Genomic DNA, 23,582 nt, shown 5'->3' on the forward strand with positions numbered 1-23,582 from the left:
CAGTGACAAGGATATATCATAGATGCGTAAAAACAGCCAATATCCCTGAAGATTGTGAAGTCATTAATATGGTGTCACATATGTATTGGGAACAGTGTACATGCACATGTGTGCATGTGCACAGGTTCCTTGCATGTTCCAGGGCCTTTGGGAGGGAGGGAGGGAGATTTTCTTTTTTTCAAGAATCAAGAAAGATTCCTTGATGAAACAAAGGACAGAGGATAAGTAGGTAGAAAGAAGAGTATCAAAAAATACGAGACCAGCCTGACCAGGCAGTGGCGCAGTGGATAGAGCATCAGACTGGGATGCAGAGGACCCGGGTTCAAGACCCTGAGGTTGCCAGCTTGAGCGCGGGCTCATCTGGTTTGAGGAAAAGCCCACCAGCTTGAACCCAAGGTCGCTGTCTCCAGCAAGGGGTTGCTCGGTCTGCTGAAGGCCCACGGTCAGGGCACGTATGAGAGAGCAATCAATGAACAACTAAGGTGTTGCAATGCGCAATGAAAAACTAATGATTGATGCTTCTCATCTCTCTCCGTTCCTGTCTGTCTGTCCCTGTCTATCTCTCTCTCTGACTTACTGTCTCTGTAAAAAATAAATAAATAAATAAAAATTAAAAAAAAATACGAGACCAAATTTTAGAGATGTTTAATAATAACACGTCAGCATTATTTTCCAGGTTCTCTAAGAGACACTGGGGATATAAAGATAAATAAACATGCCCTCTTACTAATGGGAAGGCTTATAATGACTTCAATTATGTTCATGGTCCTGCTTTGGATGACAGCTGGCAACGTAGCATCTTCAAACACTGCCAGGGGATACAAGAAATGCCTGGTCATCTTTTTCAGCCTTACAGAATTATAAAGTTTCTGGTGGTTTGGCAAAAGGTGGGGGCCTGAAAAGCAGAGATAGAGTTTCACTTCCATCTTGTAGGAGCCGATTTCTATGTCCTAAGACTTATCTAATAATAAAAATAATGAAGCAGCTAAAATTTATTGAGTGCTTACTATATGCCAAGATCTTGCTCAATTCTTTACCAATATCACCTCATTTAATTCTCATAAAAGGTGATAGACCTATAGAATTTTAATATTTGTAGCCCAATTCCAAAGTTCATGTTTTTAGCCATTACTCTATACTGACTGTATGTATGTTTTATTTATAAGAGAATAAAAAGCTTCACAAAACACCTCTTGCCTTTGTAATATGGAATTCTCTTCCGTTTCATGAAAAGAGTGATGATCCCAAGTCCCCAAGTTGATCTCATGGCCCCCTAGTGAGTCACAGTCTACAGTTTCTACAGAAATAATAGAGAAAATACAGAAAGCATAAATAACCACATTTTCTTTCACTTCTAAAACTAAATGAGAGCATTCTAAAACTAAATGAAAGCTCTGGTATTAAAATCTCAATACATTGATAAAGGCACATCAGACCACTTTTAAATTGTCTTGCACCATTTCAAAATGTGTTTACACGGGGACGGGCATACTTCTGCCACTCACTCTCATTTTTTGCCCCAAGTGCAATGTTGAATCAGATCCTCTGGCTGTTTTCATTGGGAAAGAGCCCTATGAGTTAAAAAGTTATTACTTATATTGATCTGAAGTCTGACCACATCTACCTACTAAATTTTATTATACCCCTTGGGAGCACACAGAATATCCAAGTCATTCTTCTACCTAACATCCTTTAAATATTTGGAATGCAATCATGTTCCCCTTGGATGTTTTCCTCTTTGGAATAAACATTTCTAGATCCTTCAACCATGTGTCAAATGAAGAGAGAAAATCCAGCTCAAACTGGCCTAACAAAAAGAGGCTTCATCAGCTCATCCAGTAGGAAAGACCAAGAATTGTTCTAGCTTCCGGCATGGTCTGATATGGGGCCAAAGTAATGTGACCAGAATAGAGTTTCTCTCTCTCGCATGGCCTCTTCCATGTTGGTTTCTAATCGCCCTTATAACAGGTCTTACACAGCCCCAGACCTTACATCTCTCATGAGTAAAGGATAGCTGGAAAAAATGAGTTTTTTTCCTAGAAGTTATAGGAAAAATTCTCTTCCATCTCATTGGTTCTGACTGGGCCACATGCTCAATCTTCCAGCTATTCCTGTGGCCAGTGACTTTGACTAGCCAAGCTTAAGCCACATGCCTACCTCTGGAGATGTACAGACTAAGAGTAGAGGGATGGTCTTCAACATGGAGATTGTTAAATACAGGCTGGGTCATAAAAGGTGTCTATTAGACATGGTTGCTTGCATTTCATAGCTCCAAACCCCTCATCAAAGTGGCCTACCAAACACCAAAATAAAACTTATCACTTAGCCTCAAAACTTCTCACATGTTGTGGGAGGAAGACTGGAGCTGGGCCAGAATGCCACAGTTATGTCTACCCATACACCAAGGGGATGCCTCGGTGGAACAGTAATTTGTACTTGTCACTCAAGTGTCCCCTCCTCTGGGTAGCCTTTCCTGTATCTGTCAGGCAGAATGAGTCACTCCCTTCATAGAGCTCCTATTGGCACTTATACTACATTGCAATTATTCGTGTTGCAGGCTTATATTCCCCATGACTGTGAGTTCCTGGAAGATGGGGAATTTTTAAAATATGCATTTCTGTATCCTTCACACCTAGAACAATGCTTGATAAAGGAGGCGTACAATGCCTGCTATTTGAATAAATTATTCTGAGATGGTGGAAGAGGACATCCCATAACAACTCTGTGAGCATATCAACCTGCGTCTTCCTCAGTCTGTGCGGGCTTCCATATACACATCCATAAAATTACTGGGGAAAAAAAAGATTCAGATTCCCAGACACACTGGGGCACAGGTGTGGTAATGAAGCAAAACTGAGTATTAAGCATGTACAGTCTGGAAGGCTGAGAATTATCAGATAGACGGATTGGAAATTGCAGGCAGTGATTACAGATTTAGACAGCTAAGTAAAAAAAAAAAGTCACAAATATTAGAGATTATAGTGAATGAAAACTCAGTTGCATACAGAATTAGTGGGTACTGACCTAAAGATTAATTCTGTTTACTCTGTTTCTTTTTAACTTGTCAGGGGTGTCAAGAAAGGGAAGAGGGCTAAGAATTAGTCTGCAGAAAACTAGCCTTGACTATGGCCAATACAGGCTCTAATTTCCTACCCTCGGTTGAAGTAGGAAGAAGAGACACAACAATAGGTATTTACTAAGAACCCTGTGCCAGGCACTAGAGCTACAGTGATGAATAATACAAAAACAGTCCCCACCACTAGCCTCACATGCTCTTGGCCAAAGCTGCAAGAATTACTTTACTCGGTCTCACATATGTAAGACTAAGGCAATACTTAGAAAGTCTTCAACTTCTCAGATAAATGCTATATAAATGAAGAAGTACTTAACTGAGAAAATCATTGTGTTTATTAACCTTTCAAAGCACCAATGTTATGTTAGCAGGATAGAAATGGTATCAATGTTATTCCTTTGCCACAAATAGGAGTCAATTCAGAGAAGCAAACATGAGAACAAAAGCTATCCTAAAACCCAGACCCATATCCTTGGCCATGTTACTCAATGCCCAACACTCACCCAGCTGGAGGAATGCAATGAGAACCATGCCCCTTGCCACACCTCCTGTGCCCCCATCACAGGCAGTGAGTGTTGTGAGAGGGAGAGGAGAGAGAGGAGTGATGCTGATACTCTCCTTTCCTCCTCTTGAAGGCAATCATTATTCCTGGAATGACAATTTGTAAGCTCAACCTAATTACAGCCAAATTGATTAAGAGAAGCATAATCTAAGGATTAGCATTCAGGCAAATGCTATGTAATTTATCCACCAAGGACTGAGGAGGAAGCAGCCCTGTGGTTCAGGAAGTTGTTTGGAATAAAAAGAGTGATTTTTGCAAGTAAAATTCAGCCTTAGTAAAATAACTTAGCATCATCATTTTCTTATTTGAACTCCCAAGCTGGAAACTTTCTGGGATCAAGTAAACCAAAGACGGGGATTCCTGTGTCTGTGAGGAAGGCAGCAATATTGCAGGCATCAGAAATAGTCTTGGGCTTCATCCCTTCCTAACAAGAAAGCTGCTTGAAATCTTCAGCCATCTTAGCCACAAACTAGGGATGATAAGCAATACCTCACAGGGTTGTTGTGAGGAACAAATGAGCAGCCACACATGAAGTTGGTAGCACCGTGCTTGGGAACTAAGAGGTTTTAAAGCAATGTTTCTTTCCTTCTTCCCTTGTCTTCTAGAACCTTTTATAAACTTTTAAAGCTGTGGGTTTTTGTTTTTAGCTACTGAATTGTTTAAAGCAAGTAAATGAATAAAGTATTCATTTTGGAAAAGAAATTTTTTTTCATTATGTTTCATAGCATTTAAGAACCCTAACCAAAAAGCCAAAGAATGATGGTGAGAAAAACAAAAGCAAGGTAAATAGTTGTGTGGGTTTTTCATGTAAGTTAAAAAGTCATTTTTTTTATAGTAAGTCAATAAGAGAGCAAGGAGGAAGTTGGAACAGACAAAAATTAGGGGTCTCTATTATGTGATAGACACTTAGTTGGCATATTACATGCATTACCTCATTCAACAGCATCTTGGTAATCCTATGACGTCTCAGCACTGCTCCTTACTAGCTGTGTTACCTTGGACAAGCTACTTGACCTTTCTGTGCCTTAGTTTCAACATCTGTAAAATGAGGAAAATAATAGCATTTACCCCATGGGGTTGTTAGAATTAGATGAGTTAATTCATGTACAACTCTTAGAACAGTGCCTGGCATGTATTAAGTATTCAATAAACATTACTTGTGCTTGACCAGGCAGTGGCATAGTGGATAGATGCTGAGGACCCAGGTTCAGAACCCTGAGGTGGCCAGCTTGAGTGCAGGCTCATCTGGCTTGAGCATAGGCTCACCAACTTGAGCACAGAGTCACTGGCTTGAGTGTGGGATCATAGACATGACCCATGGTTGCTGACTTGAGCCCAAAGGTCGCTGGCTTGAAGCCCAAGGTCGCTGGCTTGGGCTCAAGATTGCTGACTTGAGCCCAAGGTCCCTAGCTTGAGCAAGGAGTCACTGGCTCAGCTGGAGGCCCCAGATCGAGGGACTTATGAGATAGCAATCAGTGAACAACTAAAAGTGCCACAACTACGAGTTGATGCTTCTCATCTCTCTCCCTTCCTATCTGTCTATCCCTACCTGTTTCTCTCTCACTCTCACTAAAAAAAAAAAAAGTTAGTTGTCAATAATCATAATGAGAATAAGAGTAACAATAATAATACAAAAAACCTCTTCCATCAAGTTTATTCCATAAAGGAGCTGCCCCTCTGTCAAGCAGAAATACATAGCATCCACTCTGACTTTATTTTACAGATTATCAAATCAGAAGATTTCAAATTTCTTGCCCCCTTTATACTAAACCTCTTTGGGAGCCCATAGTGAGTTGGATAAATGCTCTGATATCAGACCATTAGGCAGAATTTTCACAGATAGCAATCCCTCAGTTCCCTCCGCACTCTTATTTTCACTCACTGTCACAAAACACCGAGTCAATGCCTAACGCCTCCAGAATGGGGTGAGGTGATGGGTTGTCTTTTTATTTCTCTCAGCTCCAGTCCTCTTAGCCACCTTTCCCTACCATTCCTTTCAGGAAACGCAAAGATTCTGCCAAGCTTTGGATGATGTACATGCAATGCAAAAAAACAGTTTAAATGCTATAGAGATGTTCATTTGAAACCTATGTACTCTTATTGATCTATGTCACCCCTTAAAATTTAATTAAAAAGAAAAGATTCAGCAAAGCAAACAACTCATAAAGCTCCTCCCTCTCCGTATCTTTTTGCAGGCTTACTAACTGCTTTAGCTTCTCTGTGTACCTGAACTGATCTATCTCAGCCCAAAGGGGACAGTCAGTCATGTTCACTGACTGAACAAAGGACTTTAATCTGCCAAACAATATCCATACCCAGAAAAGTATATGCTATCCAAGCTTGGGCTCATTGCAAATAGTTACTCTTTAATCATTTCTGCTTGTAGCTTTAATTAGAGAAGAAGAATACATGGCTCAAACAATTTTCAAAATGTGACAGGAGAAAGAGATCAAGGTTACCATGTAAATAAAATATAAAAGTAGCAAATCTCATAGCACTGATAATGTAAAAGGAATAGAATTGTCTAGATACTTAGAACAAAGTTTAACATGGAAGCTTGATTCAAATGGACTTTTTCTTTTTAATTAAGTGAGAGGCAGAGAGACAGACTCCTGCATGTGCCTGACCTGGATTCATCTGGCAAGCCCCCTACCCAGGGATGCTCTGCCCATCTGGGGCTGCCCCTCGGTTGCTTAGCAACCGAGCTATTTCAAGGCCTGAGGAGAGGCCATGGAGTCATCTTCAATGCCTAGGGCCAACTTGCTTGAACCATTCAAGCCATGGCTGTGGGAAGAGGAGAGAGAGAGACGGAGAAAAAGAAGGAGAAGGGGCCTGACCAGGCGGTGGTGCAGTGGATAGAGCATTGGACTGGGATGCGAAAGGACCCAGGTTCGAGACCCCGAAGTCACCAGCTTGAGCGTGGGCTCATCTGGTTTGAGCAAAAGCTCACCAGCTTGGACCCAAGGTCACTGGCTCAAGCAAGGGGTTACTTGGTCTGCTGAAGGCCCGCAATCAAGGCACATATGAGAAAGCAATCAATGAACAACTAAGGTGTCTCCACGAAAACTGATGATTGATGCTTCTCATCTCTCTCCATTCCTGTCTGTCTATCCCTACTTATCCTTCTCTCTGACTCTCTCTCTGTCTCTGTTAAAAAAATAAAATTAAAAAAAAAGGAGAAGGGGAAGGGGTAGAGAAGCAGATGGTCGCTTCTCCTGTGTGCCCTGACAGGGCATCGAACCCAGGACTTCCACACAGCGGGCGATGCTCTACTGCTGAGCCAATCGGCCAGGGCCAAAATAAACTTTCTACAAGTAACTCACTATTCTATAAGTAACTCATCCCGGGTGCTATGAAGAATGCAAAACATAAGTTAGATCTGTTCTTTGTCTTCCAAAAGCTTATAATACTGTATAGAAGGAAAAGATATCTGGGAGAGTTCAGACTATTCCATTGCTACACTGGTGGTACTGAGAAAGCACCTCTGTAATTCTGAAAAATGAATAATTAGTTTGAGCTAGATTTGAAAAGTACATAATAAAAAGTTGGAATTCTCAAAGTACAAAAATACTGTAAAATTCACTTTAACCAGGTTAATAACTTTTCCCCAAATTTATAATTTATACATATTTCATGCAGTCTGTAGAATAATTTAACTATGCTATAATATATCCTATAGTCTTATGAATACTATTAAAAAATACATATTCACATTAGCTACAAAGCTGTAACTCAACATTTCAACACCTATGGCTTTAAAAAAATTATAGAATTTTAGAGCAGATTCTAATCATTTCTGAACTCAAATAGAGCCAAACTCTTCTATTTCCTTTTCCAGAAACTTAAGAAACACCTAAAACATTAAAAATATGATTAATAATTTAGTTCCTTAGATTATTCATCTCGTCTGAATTACCCAACTTTCTTTCTTTCTAATGAAGAGCTGCCTGACTTCTGGCCTTTACATATAAAGCACTTAGAAGAATTCCTGGCATGTAGTAGTGCTGCATAGCTATTACTGCTGTTGCTGCTGCCGTTATCACTATTATTTTTTAATCTTTATTTTTTTAGATTTTTTGTATTGATTGATTTTTAGAGAGAGAATGAGAAAGTAGAGGGGAGAAGCAGGAAGCATCAACTCATAGTAGTTGCTTCCTGTATGTGCCTTGACCGGGATTTGAACCAGCAACCTCAGCATTTAAGGTCGATGCTTTATCTATTGTGCCACCACAGGTCAGCCAGTTATTACTGTTATTACCATTACGACTCCTACTGTGGCTTTTGCTATTTTCATTACTATTACTACTGTTACTGGGGCTACTGTTATTACTGCTTATTATTACTGCTTAAATTTGCCTTCTTTGTAAAACCTTCTTCTCCTTCCCCCGCATTCAAAACAAATTGTTTATAACACTCTTTTACTAGCTACATGATCTTGGACAAGTTATTAAACTTTCTCAAACTCATTTCCTCACTTGTAAACTGGAAATAATGGAGTATATGTAGTATCAAGAATGGTTGTAAAGAATACACATGATTATGCATATTAAATGTTTCATGCAAGTATAGAGTAGCAATTCCCAAATTTTTTGAAAACACTTTTATTGTCTTAAAAAATATCTTTTAAGAACTTTTGTGTATGTGGGTTATAGCTATAAATATTTATGATATTCAAGGTAAAACCGAGAATTTTCTGTTTCTTTATTAATTTATTTTAAATAACAATAATAAACCTTGTTATATGTTACACAAATTATGTGTTAACATAAGTAGTACATTTTATGGGGGGAAAACCCTATATTTTCCCCCAAAGTAGTGAGAAGAGTGACATTGTTTTCCATTTATATAGACCTTTTTATGATCTGGATTTAATGTTTATTGCTATATATTGTTTTGATTTAAGTATACAAAGAAAATCGGGCCTCACACAGACATGTATTTGGAAAAGAGAGTATTTTAATATCCTTTTCAGATAACTGTAGATATTTTTCTCTGATACTCTACCAATCTGACAAGCAGTAGTTAGGTTAGTTGAGATGTGGAATCTGAAATGATATCAATAAACTTTTCATACCCTGTTGCATTAAAATACACCAGTCTATCTTGTACTTTGAATGGCTCTTCTATTCCCACATGATTTTACAACATCATGCATTGGTCATTTGCAAAGTATTGGTTCACTGAGTTATGCAGATCTCCATAACATTGACACATTTCATTACACAATCTGAAAAAAAATCACATCCATTAATAGCACCGCAATCTCACTGGAAAGTCTTTACATTTGGGGAAGCTGACAAGTTCACAGTGCCAGACACAAATCTTCCAAAATTCTAATTTTCACATATGAAAGTTCAATTTTTATCATTGGCAACATATACTGTCAGTTGTTTTTCCTTAAAGTGACAGACTCACTTCATTCATTTTTGAGAAAATGTCTGCCAAATACTCATTTTGAATAAATGTCTTTTCCTTGTTGGTTATTCTTTCCCGTAAAAATGGTGTTCCATGAAAAAAAGTGGCTACTCCCACAAGACAACCATCCTGCTTTGGTGTGCATCAGAAATGTTTTATATTTATTTCTCTTTTTTGTCACATATAATATAGAATAGGTGTGTACTTAAGAGTCTAGATTTAATAAAACAATTTTCATTGTTTCATCGATACATTCTTAAAGGAAACTAGCATTGTTTTTTGCATGGCAATGAAAACTACAATGATATATTAGTGACAGATTTTGTTGTCTCTACTTTGATTCATGTTAAGACACTAGTGACAGATTTTGTTGTCTCTACTTTGATTCATGTTAAGACACTAACAGTTTTACCCACTATTGCTTTTGCACCGTTGGTGCAAATGCCAACACAGTAAAATAAATAAATAATGCCTCAGTATTATTGTGAATATTGTTTTGACCTTGAAGATCTAAAAAAGTCTCAGGGATCCCAAAGAACCATCAACCACACTTTGAGAACTGGTTATCAACAGCAGAGCACATGCTTTGTAAATGTTAACTATTGTTATAATTAGCTACAGGGACAGTATTTTTAAAATTAAAATTTTGGATTATATCTCCCATGATCTGTACATGAATAGGTGCAGAAATGGAGACTGCCCTCCCCATATCATTTTGTTCTTTTTTTATTTTGCCTATTACTATAGTTTGAGGTACACAAATTATGTGTTAACATAAGTAGTACATTTTATGGGAGAAAAAAAACCTATATTTCCCCCCAAAGTAGTGAGAAGAGTGAGGTACGTACACTTAACCACCAGACATTAAGGCCCCAAGGACAGTGATAATCCTTTACTTAAACCAGTATTTCAGTACCAGCACAGTGCTTCATACAGAACAGGTGCTTAATAAATACTCATTAAACAAATGATAAATGAACAAACTCAAATGAGTCCATTTTAGGCTTGTCAGCAACTTTGGTGGAAGACAGAGGTTAAAGTGGTGGATAATGTACTTCTGTTTGTTTACTTTTAAGGTAGGCATTTCAACTACAGCACTCTTGTTTAGAAAATTAAATTTGTGTGATAATCAGCCAAGGTTACCTTTTATGGGGAAATAACACTGACTTTTTCCTTATTAAATAGAGAATACATGTTCATTGTAGAAAATACAGGAAAGGAAAGGAAAGAAGGAAGGAAGGAAGGAAGGAAGGAAGGAAGGAAGGAAGGAAGGAAGGAAGGAAATAGGAAAGGAAAGGAAAGGAAAGGAAGAAAGAAAGGAGGGAGGGAGGGAGGGAGGGAGGGAGGGAGGGAGGAAAGGAAGAAGGGAGGGAAGCAGGGAAGAGGGGAAAAGAAAGAAAGAAAGAAAGAAAGAAAGAAAGAAAGAAAGAAAGAAAGAAAGAGAAAAAGAAAGAAAGAAAGGAGAAAAAGAAAGAGAGAGTGAAAGAAAGAAAGAAAGAAAGAAAGAAAGAAAGAAAGAAAAAGAAAAAGAAAGAAAAAAGGAGAAAAAGAAAGAGAGTAAAAGAAAGGAAGAAAGAAAGAAAAAAAGAGAGAGGAAGGAAGGAAGGAAGGAAGAGAGGGAGGGAGGGAGGGAGGGAGGAAAAAAAGTTACTGGGAATTTCACCACCTAGAAATAAATTGCACAAATAATATTTACACAACTTTTGGTATCCTTTTTTCTCATGCAGATAAATTATCTCCTGTTTTGTTATGTCCTTATTTCACCTAACAGTGTATCATGAATGTCCTATACCATTATATATCCTTCTCTGATATAACTTTTACTATGTACATATCATATATTACTTGGATGTGCTTCAGAAATAATTGGTTAAGTGGGTTTTGTTTGGCTTTTACTTTTTTCCTGTGTTACTCCTGTCCCATCTTATCACCAGCCAGAAAAACTATGAGTTGGCAGTAACACAGAATGGAACCGTAAGTAAACTCAAAGGATCCACTGAGCATTTTTACCTTTCTATCATTCTCACAAGCACCATGGCAATGAATAATACACACACAGCTGAAACAGTCCTGAAAGCAAGAAAGAAATAAAATTTTAGAACACCCACAAATAAGATATTTTAAGATGTATCTGGAGAGAAATAAACCTGGATCATGTAGCCAAGAAGAAAGAATTCTCCTCTTGGGAAGCTGCATATGAAAAGTGCTCAGTGATAGGATGTATGGTAAACTCTTCAGGTGGTCCATTGAAAAGTCAACCCAGAAGCTGCAGAAAATGAATGGGCAGAAACATAAAGACTATAATAAGTAGGAGAACTCTATTACTGCATTGCTGAGAGGAACATTTAGGTGGAGGTTAAGGGCACCCTATTCTGTTTCAGTTCTTTGAAAGATCCATCTCAATCTTGAACTTTCTCCTTAACTTCAAAGATAGTATAGTCAGTTGAGTATAAAAGAAACATCAAACTAAGAACACTACCAAAGAGAAAAAGCTAACAACCAACAGAATGATATTGTAAAAAAAAGAGGGACAGGGAGTGAAACTGGATATCCCTAAAAAGAAACTACATCCGTATACAGATCTATATATAGTCTCTCTCAATAGATAGATGATGGATAGATAGATAGATAGATAGATAGATAGATAGATAGATAGATATCTAAATATATATACTGTATATACTTCATCTAAAGTATATATGCTATATATATTTTACCTATATAATATAAATTTAATAATATGTATTTTCAATTTAAATTTATATAATATTCTATATTCTAATTTACAGACTATAAGTAAGTACTTTCTGATTTTTAATTAGGTTGAAGAGATCATTTATTTACTCAACATGTTTCAGTGGCATAACTAAAATTCAGAGTTATAAGGTTTATTTTCTCAGCTTTTTCAATATAGTATGTAAACAATTCTAACCCCCTCAGACTAGCATTCTACATCTTCGATTTACACTCTCCCACTCCATTATCCAATAAAATCTGCCCCCTCCATCTAAGCCATCCCTCTACAAATCCTTGCTAAATTCTACCTCTAAGTACTTGCCCATATAATGCCTCAAAATGTTTGCTCATCTTTCTACTCTTAGTTCCTTCAACCAAAGCCAAGAACTGACTTCTTCCCACTAAATGTTGCCAAAATAACTCCACTTGTTTTGATCGTTCACATATCAGTCATTTTAAAAAAAACATAGCTTATTCATGTTATCATTGACATATTTCTCTCCAACTCTTTTGTTGAGGCCTTCTTTATTCTTCAGCTGGATTTGAAATTTCTTGAAAGCAAGTACAATGGTTTCTAATGTTTTTTTGTTTCAAGAAGATGGAAGATTGGCCCTGGCTGGGTAACTCAGTGGATAAAGCATCAGCCTGGTGCACCAAGGTTGCAGTTTCAATCCCTGGCCAGGGCACATATGAGAAGCAACCAATGAGTGTATAACTAAATTGAACAATTAAGTGGAACAACAAGTTGTTGCTTCTCTTTCTCTATTTCTCCTATCCCCACCCCTTTCTCTCCCTTCCTCTCTCAAAGAAAAAAAATTAAAAAGAAGAAAAATGAAAGATTGAAAGGAGAAACAAAAAAGGAAGGGGAAAGAAAGGTAAAGGGGAAACGGAAAAAGGATGAGAAAAGAGAAACAGAAGATACATCTTTGCGATTCTATTTTCTAATATATACAATAAAAATAATGACATGAAGTTGCTCTGTGAAAGTCATATTGACATGAATAAGTCTAATCTTAATGAGCATTCAACTTAACATTGTGATCTGACCCTTTTCATCCCAGTTTCATGTTCTATTTTTTCTAATTCTACCTTCCTAATTAGTAATTTTAAATTTAATGACCACTCTATTTAAAATCACATTCCAGCCCTGGCCGGTTGGCTCAGCGGTAGAGCGTTGGCCTAGCGTGCGGAGGACCCGGGTTTGATTCCCGGCCAGGGCACACAGGAGAAGCACCCATTTGCTTCTCCACCCCTCCGCCGCGCTTTCCTCTCTGTCTCTCTCTTCCCCTCCTGCAGCCAAGGCTCCATTGGAGCAAAGATGGCCCAGGCGCTGGGGATGGCTCTGTGGCCTCTGCCTCAGGCGCTAGAGTGGCTCTGGTCGCAACATGGCGACGCCCAGGATGGGCAGAGCATCGCCCCCTGGTGGGCAGAGCGTCGCCCCATGGTGGGCGTGCCGGGTGGATCCCGGTCGGGCGCATGCGGGAGTCTGTCTGACTGTCTCTCCCTGTTTCCAGCTTCAGAAAAATGGAAAAAAAAAAAAATATATCACATTCCAGCCCATCTCCCTTACCTGCTTCACTTTTGCTTTTTTTTTATATACACTGACCACCTTTTAACAAACTAAATCATTTATTGTATATTTTTTCATTATTGTCTCCCTATCAGTCTCCCAACTCCAAGTAAACCCCACGACAGCAGGTATCTTCATCTGTCTTGTTCCCTGATGTACCAGCTCCTGAAGCAGTATCTGACACAGAATGGCCCCGGCAAACTCACTGACTGAACAAAAGCTCTCTGCAAACGTCATATATATCGGGCCCTGGAATTTCCACAAATACCCACAACCAAGTCACAGTGCTCAATAGAAACATTGCTCCCTCATTAATGCTGTATACTAGCATACCAGCATTATCAACCACCTAAAAGATGGCTGACTGAGACCCCAGCTAAATCAAACACCATAAAAACTGATGTTATAGAGTCCAGCAGAACTTCACAAAGGATATAGCAAGTGTGGACTTCACCACAGGCTCCCAGTGGGGTTAGGTGTTAACCAAGTGAAATGGTTTTAAGAGGAGACAGGTGGCCATTCTGGCTCAGAGATCTTAACTACTCCCTCCGCACTCGGAGTGAAAGCCACAAAGTGCCTATAAAAGGGGACTTGCTGTCTCAGGAAATCTCTTCAGGCAAGTCTCATATTTCTCTTCCAGCTGGCTGGTTTGGTGCAGGCTTTCTGCTTCCAACCCAGTTCTCTTCCCCTGTCCTGTCTTTTCAGATGAATCATCCCATTCAGTAGGTCTCTTCAATTTACAAATGTACTGTCTTTGGGACCCCTTTGGTTCCACCACAGTCCCTTGCTTGTCTAGAAGAGAAGTTTATATAGCTCTTAAAAGACAGGACTTTCAGATAACCACTTTCAGAAAAAGTCCTGCCACAATCTCAGTGATTCTTCTCAGAGTCCCAAAACATGGATTTTGATACTGGTTTTACACCTGCAAGATGATGGACCTAAGGAAAGCTGGACTCTCTGGACCTGTTTCTTGTCATTCAAAATAGGCAAACCTCCTTCTCAAGGCTGTGCTCACAGGGTCCTTTCCCCATCTCTAGAGCTAGAAAAATTTCACTTGAGCTTTAAAATGTTGGCTCTGCATCCAGTACACTAGCTCAGTCAGAAAAGCTAATAATATTCATATGATGTATTGACAAGTCCCAAAGGAAATAACTTCATTATACCTGGAGAAACCTGGACATGGAGTCAGATAGGCCTGAATTCGTTGCTATATAGCCACTTTTCAAGCTTTTTCCATGACCTTGGTTAAGTTACTTTTTCTTATCTACCAAACAAGTAATAAATATTCACAAACTTATTGTAAGGATTAAAATAATGTATGTAAAGGGGTTGGGATAGCCTGACATACTTTTGGTGCTTAAGGGCTAATATCTATTACAATTAATATTAATACTAGATATGGTCTAATATATTCTCTACTGAGACTAGCACTGGGGTGGAAGAGGCTGAGGCTACTTTTCTTGAAGGCTATGTCTAGATCTTCGTTAATCCAGTAACACAGTATTTAACAGATGATCAAGTTCTGTTGTGTGAGTAAACAAATGAATGGTTGAACAATAAAATAGAAAGAACACTACAAAGGGAGGCAAGAGTCCTAGATGCTTAATTTATTTCTACAACTAATTAAATAACTATGGACCTGTAGATATTAGATCACTTCAAAATCCTTTTGCACTTCTAAGTTCAAAAAGTCTCTTTTGGCTCTGACACTAATTCTGACATTACTTTAAAAGGTGCAAAAGAAACATGAGGAAATGGAGAAGACTCTTAATCTATCTCTGAGACCTATTGTTACAGACTGAGTTATGTTCTCCCAAAACTCACATAAACTTTCTGCCTGATAGTGTTGAAGCCTTGTCCCCCTCCCAATGCAACTCTATTTAGAGATAAGACTTTCATAGAAGTAATTAATGTTAAATGAGATCATAAGGGTAGGGCCGCAATTCAATAGAATTTGTGTCTTTTTAAGAAGAGACACAAGAGCACTTGCTGTCTCTGCCATGTCAGGATACAAAGAGAAGGCAGCAGTCTACAAGCCAGAAGAGAGCTTACCAAAACATAATTGGCCAACATCTTCATCTTGAACTTCCTAGCCGCCAGAACTGAGAAAAAATAAATTTCTGTTGTTTACGCCACCATAAAAATTTGTGGCATATTTTTATGGAAGCCTGAGCTGATTAAGACACTTGTTATATGCCATACTCATTAGAAATATCCAACCCTCTGTTCAGAATTCTTTAAGAATATCATTTTAATCTCCACACTTCCTCCATTCCAGTCCCCTACAAATTATTTAGCCAGATGTTCCTTAACTGGAATTACCGTATCACAACACCAAATTGATAATTCTAATAAATTACTCATTGAATTGAATTTTTAAACACTTTAGAACTATGTCTTAGTACATACATTATCAGTTTGAAAAAGTGAGATCTTTCACTCTCTTGTTTACTTGACATTTATTGAGCAAGTTTCATGTTTGTTAATAAATTACTCAATGCAGATTCCCTAAGATACTAGAGCAAATTTGCAGACCAATTTATCTTAACAGATCAAGTCTGTCATAGTTTGAAGAATGGGAAATTTCTTCATGTGATGAAGAAATACAATGGCTTTGGCAAACTCAAAGACCAGCTAGGGTCAGGTATGGTTTCCTAGTGGAGAAGAAATTCCTGAATAATTAGGTCTTGCCGGGGAGAGATATGTACGTTCCTCTCGTACATTGCTCAGTATGGTAGCCATTAGCCACGTGTGACCACAGAGAGCTGGAAATGTGGTTAGTACAAATGAGATGCGCTGTAAGTAAAAGATCTCATTAATAATTTTTATATTCATGATATGTTAAAATAATATTTTAGATATATTAGGATAAAAATATATTATTAAAATTAATATCACCCTTTTTTACTTTATAAATGTGGCTACTAGAAAATTTAAATTTACATATGTGGATGACATTATATTTCTAATGGACAGTGCTGTTCTAATTAATTCCATGTCTAGTTGTGTAAAGCAAAGTATAAGGCAGGTACTAAATATGATCAGCAAGTATTTTTTATTTGGTGCACACAATTAAAACAATTTTGAATTAACTGGCAATATCTAAACATTGACAGATCTCAAATCAAAATGAAGGTTCTGGCTTCTTTTGAAAAATCAGAGGACTTAGACAAACTAAACCTATATTCTCACAAGGCAACTAGCTGAAACTGACTAGCAGCTTCCTTCCCACTTTGAACGAGGCATGAGCTCTTCCGTTCATCCCAGTCCCCTCTAACTGGCCTATTCAACCTTTTCTGCCTGATCCTTGTAGGTATTTAAATTTTGATGTTTGGTGTTAGAGAAGCATTCAAACAAGAAATAGACTGGAAGAGAAAATACATGCTTTGGGTTTATACAGATCTCAATTTGATTTCCAGTTTATCCATTTAGACAGCTATATGACTTCAGATGAGGTACTCAATTTCTCTAAAACTCAATTTCCATATCAGTAAAATGGGAATAATAATAACTATATTATGGACATTAGTAACAATTAAATAAAGTAAAATATATTCAGGAGTTGCATCACAGTAGTTGTATAATGAATTATATTATCACTTACCTCTGCAATTCAATATTTACTTGGGAGTTGGGATTATTTGTGATAGAAGTGTAGGTAGCTTCTAAGTGATTTTCACGGTGCCAACAATCTACATAAGTACACTCTATCCTTGAGCACAGAGATCTTGGGAAAGAGGAGATCTTTCAACATAATGGTTAAAGCACTTTTACTAACTAAAGTTGCACTTTTTTTGTCAATTAGAGACAACAGATGTTTGACATTGATGCACATTTTCCAAGTCACACTGAACCTCAATAATGGTAGCTTTCTATTTCAATTTGTGCTATGTTGCCACTGCAGGATGTGTAAATTGCAGAAGTCCTACTTTTCACACCATAGATATTACAGATGATATAGTACAACCAAGTGTTAAGAATAAAAGACAGAATGAAAAGGATGCAAAAAATGGGAGAGCAAAGATCAATGAAAAAACGTTTCTTATATTACAGAAGATAAGACAGAAACCAGAATGATTTGTTCTGTAGACTTGCCTATCTTGGCATAAAATTTGCATCTCATTTGAGGACCAGCTTGTTCAATGATAGCCACTGACTGGACTCAAACACCTGCTGCTTACAGCTCTAACATCATAATTCATACACCCTCCCAGCCCTTTTTGACCGTGCACAATTACTTGTGACAGATTATTCTTCAGTGTATTGTCTGAGTTATCTTTTCATATGTTTCCATGGTTCACAGATAAATTATCTGCTGTATACTGTTGTCTCTCCAACAGGAAATCCAGGTATGTTGGGGTTCCCCCCCAAACTCTATTGTACTCTGCAAGTTGACTACTCAAAATAAGAATCCTCCTAGAATATACAAATAAATTTCATTTGGATACCACAGTTAGCTATAGTAATAATCAAATAGACAAATAACAAAGTAGAAAAATAGAAGAAAATGGAAGCAAATAATTATCTCAGATTGGAAAAAATTCTCCAAAAAAATAGGAGAAATGAAAAAAAAAAGAAAAACAGGTCAAATGACTTGATGACAAAATTAAATTTTAAAAATCTTAAATAATAATCTGGAAAAAAATGAATAAAAAAGCTGGAAGAAATATTTGTTACAAATCTGAGAAGGAACAATTATCTTTAATATGGAATGAGCCCATAAATATTGATTTTAAAAAACACTAAAGATCTTAATTTAAAAAAGGGATAAAGGAGTTGAATAATTCATAGATCTAAGGCTGACAAATGACTAATAAAGTATTTTAAATTAAAACTTCACCCATAACCCAATAATTTTGAATTAAAACAACAGTAAGAAATCCCTTTTTTTTCACCACTCATCAAATGAATCAAAATTTGTAAATACTCACTTTGGAACAGAATATGTTAAAATGAACAAACTCATACACTATTACATTACTGCCTTTATGGAAAGCAAAAGGCTTTCAACTTTTCTGTAAGACAAAAATTTTTCAAAATAAAAGATTGAAAGATAAAAAGAAGAACCTATGCTAATAACAAAACTAATACATATATTTTACATAACCTTTATTAGTTTCCAGTATACAACATAATGGTTCATTATTTGTATATGTGGCAAAATGATTACCATACTCTAGTTAAAAATCTATCACCAAACATAGTTATAATATCTTTTCTTATGATGAGAACTTTTAGGATCTGTTCTCTTAGCAACTTTCAAATATACAATGCAGTATTATTAACTAGTAACCCTGCCATACATTTCTGAATATATATTTTTTAAAGTTGTGAATCTAACCATTTTTTTTAAAGGGATCTAATCTTCTCTCTAAAGCAGTGATTTTCAAAGTGTGACCTGTGGATCATCAGCATCATTTAGAAACATGTTAGAAATGGAAATTCTCATGTTTACCAAGATTTACTGACCCAGGAACTGGGTGGGGATGTGAGGAAAGCAATTTCTGTTTTAACAAGCCCTCCTGGTAATTCTGATACACACCAAAGTCTGAGAGCCACTTCTCTAAAGTTACTGAAAATATAATGGATAGAAGAATGTATTAAATAGCCCCACAAGAATGCAATCAGATAAAACTAGGTGAGAAAATTATATGTGACCAGTTCCTCATATCTTTAAGAAATCACATGAGGAAAATAAAAAAGAAAAGTATTAAAAGTTAAAAGAGACTTAAAAGACAACAACCAAATCAAAGAGACCTTATTTGAATTGGTTTCAAACAAATCAACTATACAAAGATGTTTTGATATTAGGAAAGTCACACAACATTAAGGAATATTATTTGTTTTAGTATGTGCAAATATTTATGGTTAGGATTTTTAAACAGCCCTTTAAAAGTTTTTGTTTTTTAGAGATTTTTTAAAACTATTTTTAAAATAGATGAAAAAAATATGGCAAAGTGTAACTATTAAAAAATCTAGCCCTGATGACCAGTTGGCTTAGCAGTAGAGCATCAGCTTGGCATGTGGAAGTCCTGGGTTTGATTCCTGGTCCGGGCACATAGGAGAAGCGACCATCTGCTTCTCCACCCCTCCCCCTTCTTTCTCTCTCTCTGCCTTCCCTCTCCCCCAGCCATGGCTCAAATGGTTCCAGGAAGTCAGCCCCAGGTGCTGAAGATGGCTTCATGGCCTTGCATCAGACACTGAAATAGCTCAGTTGCTGAGGAATGGAGCAGCAGCCTCAGATGGGCAGAGCATAGCCCTGTAGGGGGCTTGCCAGGTGGATCCCAGTAGGGGCGCATGTGGGAATCTGTCTCTGCCTCCCCTCCTCTCATTGAAAGAAAGAAAGAAAGAAAGAAAGAAAGAAAGAAAGAAAGAAAGAAAGAAAGAAAGAAAGAAAGAAAGAAAGAAGAGAAAGAGAGAGAGAGAGAGAGAGAAAGAAAGAAAGAAAGAAAGAAAGAAAGAAAGAAAGAAAGAAAGAAAGAAAGAAAGAAAGAAAGAAAGAAAAAAAGAGAGAAAGAGAGAGAGAAAGAGAGAGAGAAAGAGAGAGAGAAAGAGAAAGAGAGAAAGAAAGAAAGAAAGGCAGAAAGAAAGAAAGAAAGAAAGAGAAAGAGAGAGAGAAAGAGAGAGAGAAAGAGAGAGAAAGAAAGAAAGAAAGAAAGAAAGAAAGAGAAGGAAGGAAGGAAGGGAGGGAGGGAGGGAGGGAGGGAGGGAGGGAGGGAGGGAGGGAGGGAGGAAGGAAGGACCTTAAGGAAATATTCAGTCTCAGAAAAGATTTATTTCTAAAGATGTTCATTACAGTATTATTTATACTACAAACTATTAGAAGCCACCTAAAAATATCTAAAAATAAGGAAAGTATATAATGAATTATGAGACCTTCATGTAATAGAATAGGATGTAACTATTAGAAATGCTATGTTAAAAAATAAATACAAAACACATACAGTATAATTACGTTTTTGTAAAAAAATAAATGCCTAGAAAAAAGACTAGAGGAAACCAGATCAAAATGTCTCTGAATGTATAAATTATGAATCACATGAATTTTCTTCGTTGTAACTTTCCATGTTTTCTAAATTACCTATAGTGAATATGCATCCTTTTATAATACAAAGATATTTTTCATTTTTTTTTTTTTTTTTTCTGAAGCTGGAAACAGGGAGACAGTCAGACAGACTCCCGCATGCGCCCGACCGGGATCCACCCGGCACGCCCACCATGGGGCGATGCTCTGCCCACCAGGGGGCGATGCTCTGCCCATCCTGGGCGTCGCATGTTGCAACCAGAGCCACTCTAGCGCCTGAGGCAGAGGCCACAGAGCCATCCCCAACGCCCGGGCCATCTTTGCTCCAATGGAGCCTTGGCTGCGGGAGGGGAAGAGAGAGACAGAGAGGAAAGTGCGGCAGAGGGGTGGAGAAGCAAATGGGCGCTTCTCCTGTGTGCCCTGGCCGGGAATCGAACCCGGGTCCTCCACACGCTAGGCCGACGCTCTACCGCTGAGCCAACCGGCCAGGGCACAAAGATATTTTTAATAAAAACAAAAGTATTTTTTCATATTAGTTGTGAAACTAATACACTATACAATAAAACTAAGACTTTCTTTTTTTGTGCCTCTGGCACCTGGGGCAGAGGCCAAGGAGCCATCCCCAGCGCCGGGGCCATCTTTTGCTCCAATGGAGCCTCAGCTGCGGGAGGGGAAGAGAGAGACAGAGAGGAAGGAGAGGGGGAGGGATGGAGAAGCAGATGGGCGCCTCTCCTGTGTGCCCTGGCCGGGAATCGAACCCGGGACTTCCGCATGCCAGGCCGACGCTCTACCACTGAGCCAACCGGCCAGGGCCTGTTGTTGTTTTTTAAAGCCTAAAAATCATCTTAGGAATGAGTTATTACTTAAAAAGAGAAAAGGGGGAATTATGCTTACCTGGTGTAATACTAGTTATTTTCTGTACATTATCTGTACTTTTCATTTGATAGTAATTATAGACGTCTTCAGATTGTTATGTTTCTCTGTCCATGTACATATTTAAATGAATATTGATTGAATGACTACTACATCCCAACAGTTATCAAAAACAGGCAAAAATTTCTGTTTTCATGAAGCTTACATTATTATAACAAAGGGAAACAGATAATAAAAAAATATTTGTAATATTTATGTCATGTCAGATATTAATTGTTAAGGAGAAAAATAAGGCAGAAGGGAAATCGGGAGTGTTTGTTGGGAGCAGAATGCATTTTTAAGTTGGGTAGTTAGCAAATGGCTAATTGAGGAGGTGACATTTAAGAAAGACCTAAAGAGGTGAGGGAGTGAATCATGCTGTATCTGGGGCAAAAGGATTTCAGGTAGAGAAAATGGCAAGTGTAAATGTCCTAAGACAGGTGTATGCCTAGGGGACATACTTTGTCTCCCTAACTTGACTACAATTTTTTTGAAAGAATTATATCATTTACTTGCTTCTTGTGTCATAACACTGATCACAATGCCTAGAGGAGTACTCAGGAAACATTCATTAGTGATAATGATCCAAGGACTGAAAAAGATTAGGATCCATGGTCTTTCCCTTAAAAATAATCCGTTATCATTTTGTCTCTCATTCTTACAATGAAAAACTTTTCAACTTATGGTGTATTTAAAGTTGGGTATGTTTCAAAAGGTGGAAATATCTTCTTCTCCAAAGATATTCAAACAGGAACTGTCAGTGGGCAGGGATGTTCTACAGGCGGTTCAAGTAAGATGGGTTACAGGACTCGATCTAATATGGTCCCTTACATCATTTGGTATTCAACAAATATTACTGAGTAATCAACAAGACCAAAATTCTTGCTTTTCTGAATTAAGAAACTTGTCAGCATCCTAATAGCTGCTATGAACCTAGTGGATTGGCTAATAGTATTGGTTAATAAACAAGAAAACCCTCTTTCAAAAGTGAACTATTAATAAAGTCATAATGGTTATTTACCAGCGCATGTGCTCCTTGACTTCTTAAGAGAATATCTTGTTTACATTTGAATCTCCAGAACCTGGCATATATAGATACTCACAAAGTATGGACCTAAATACATGATCTTGAATAAACTCCATATTCTCTGGTATGTCTTTAGCTTCTAGCCTGGCATTTGGCAGTTACTCAATTTTTTTACTAATAAAAAAGTAAGACATAATCACAAATTTAAAATGTATTTACAGCCTGACCAGGCTGTGGTACAGTGGATAGAGCATTGAACTGGGACACAGAGGATCCAGGTTCAAAACCCTAAGGTCACTAGCTTGAGCACAGGCTCATCTGATTTGAGCAAGGTTCACCAGCTTGAGCCCAGGATTGCTGGCTTGAGCAAGGGGTCACTCGCTCTGCTGTGCTCCCCCCCCCCCCCATCAAGGCACATATGGGAAAGCAATCAATGAGAAACTAAGGAGCCGCAGCAAAGAGTTGATGCTTCTCATCTCTCTCCCTTCCGGTCTGTCTGTCCCTCTCTCTGTCTTTGTCACACACACACACACACACACACACAGAAAGTATTTACAATTAATTTGGTTTTTTTACATTAAACATCAGCCTGAGGCAATGGTATTGACCTCAAGTTGAATATTGCTTTTAGTAAAATTGCCAAAGGAAGACCAATCCTTATTTGCTCACAAAATTCCATTTACCTTTTTTTTTTTTAAACTATTTGTTCACAGTAAGAGTCCCCATTTATTGAACCCGAGATCTTTAAACGAAGGGGAAAAAAGTCACAATAAGATTTTCATGGAATAGTTTCTGCAAACAAAAGCATAGGGTTAACCAAAGATCAATGTTCACCACAAATCTGTTTGTTATGTGAAAATATGTTGCGGTAACAAACAGACCTCCCAAATTTAGGGAATTTTTAAAGAAAAGTCATCTTTTCCCACATAACAGCACAGGGAAATAATTCAAATCAGAAGTGGCTTGCTCTACAAGGTCATTGAAGGATCCAGGATAACAGTCCTCCCATCTTCTTTTTTATTTTATTTAATAATTTCTTTTAGGTGAGATGAGGGTGGACAGTGAAACAGACTCCTGTATGCGCCCCAACAGGGATCAACCCAACAACTGCATCTGGGCCAATGCTCAAGTACGAAGCACTTTCTTGTGCCTGAGACTGACCACTTGGAGCAACCCAAGCAATCCTTAGTGCCTGGGGCCATACTCAAATGGGAGAGAAGGAGGAGAGTGAGAGGGTGAGGGAGAGAAGCAGAAATGGTCACT

General features: G+C 37.9%; 1 non-coding gene across 1 annotated transcript; it reads right to left on the minus strand.

Annotated features, from left to right (window-relative positions):
- Positions 1–21,117: 21,117 nt before the first annotated feature.
- TRNAA-GGC (transfer RNA alanine (anticodon GGC)) lies at positions 21,118–21,193 on the minus strand. Its single transcript has one exon. It is a non-coding gene; the product is annotated as a tRNA-Ala (tRNA).
- Positions 21,194–23,582: the final 2,389 nt, after the last annotated feature.

This window comes from Saccopteryx leptura, chromosome 3 (assembly GCF_036850995.1).
Source record: "Saccopteryx leptura isolate mSacLep1 chromosome 3, mSacLep1_pri_phased_curated, whole genome shotgun sequence".
NCBI lineage: Eukaryota > Metazoa > Chordata > Mammalia > Chiroptera > Emballonuridae > Saccopteryx > Saccopteryx leptura.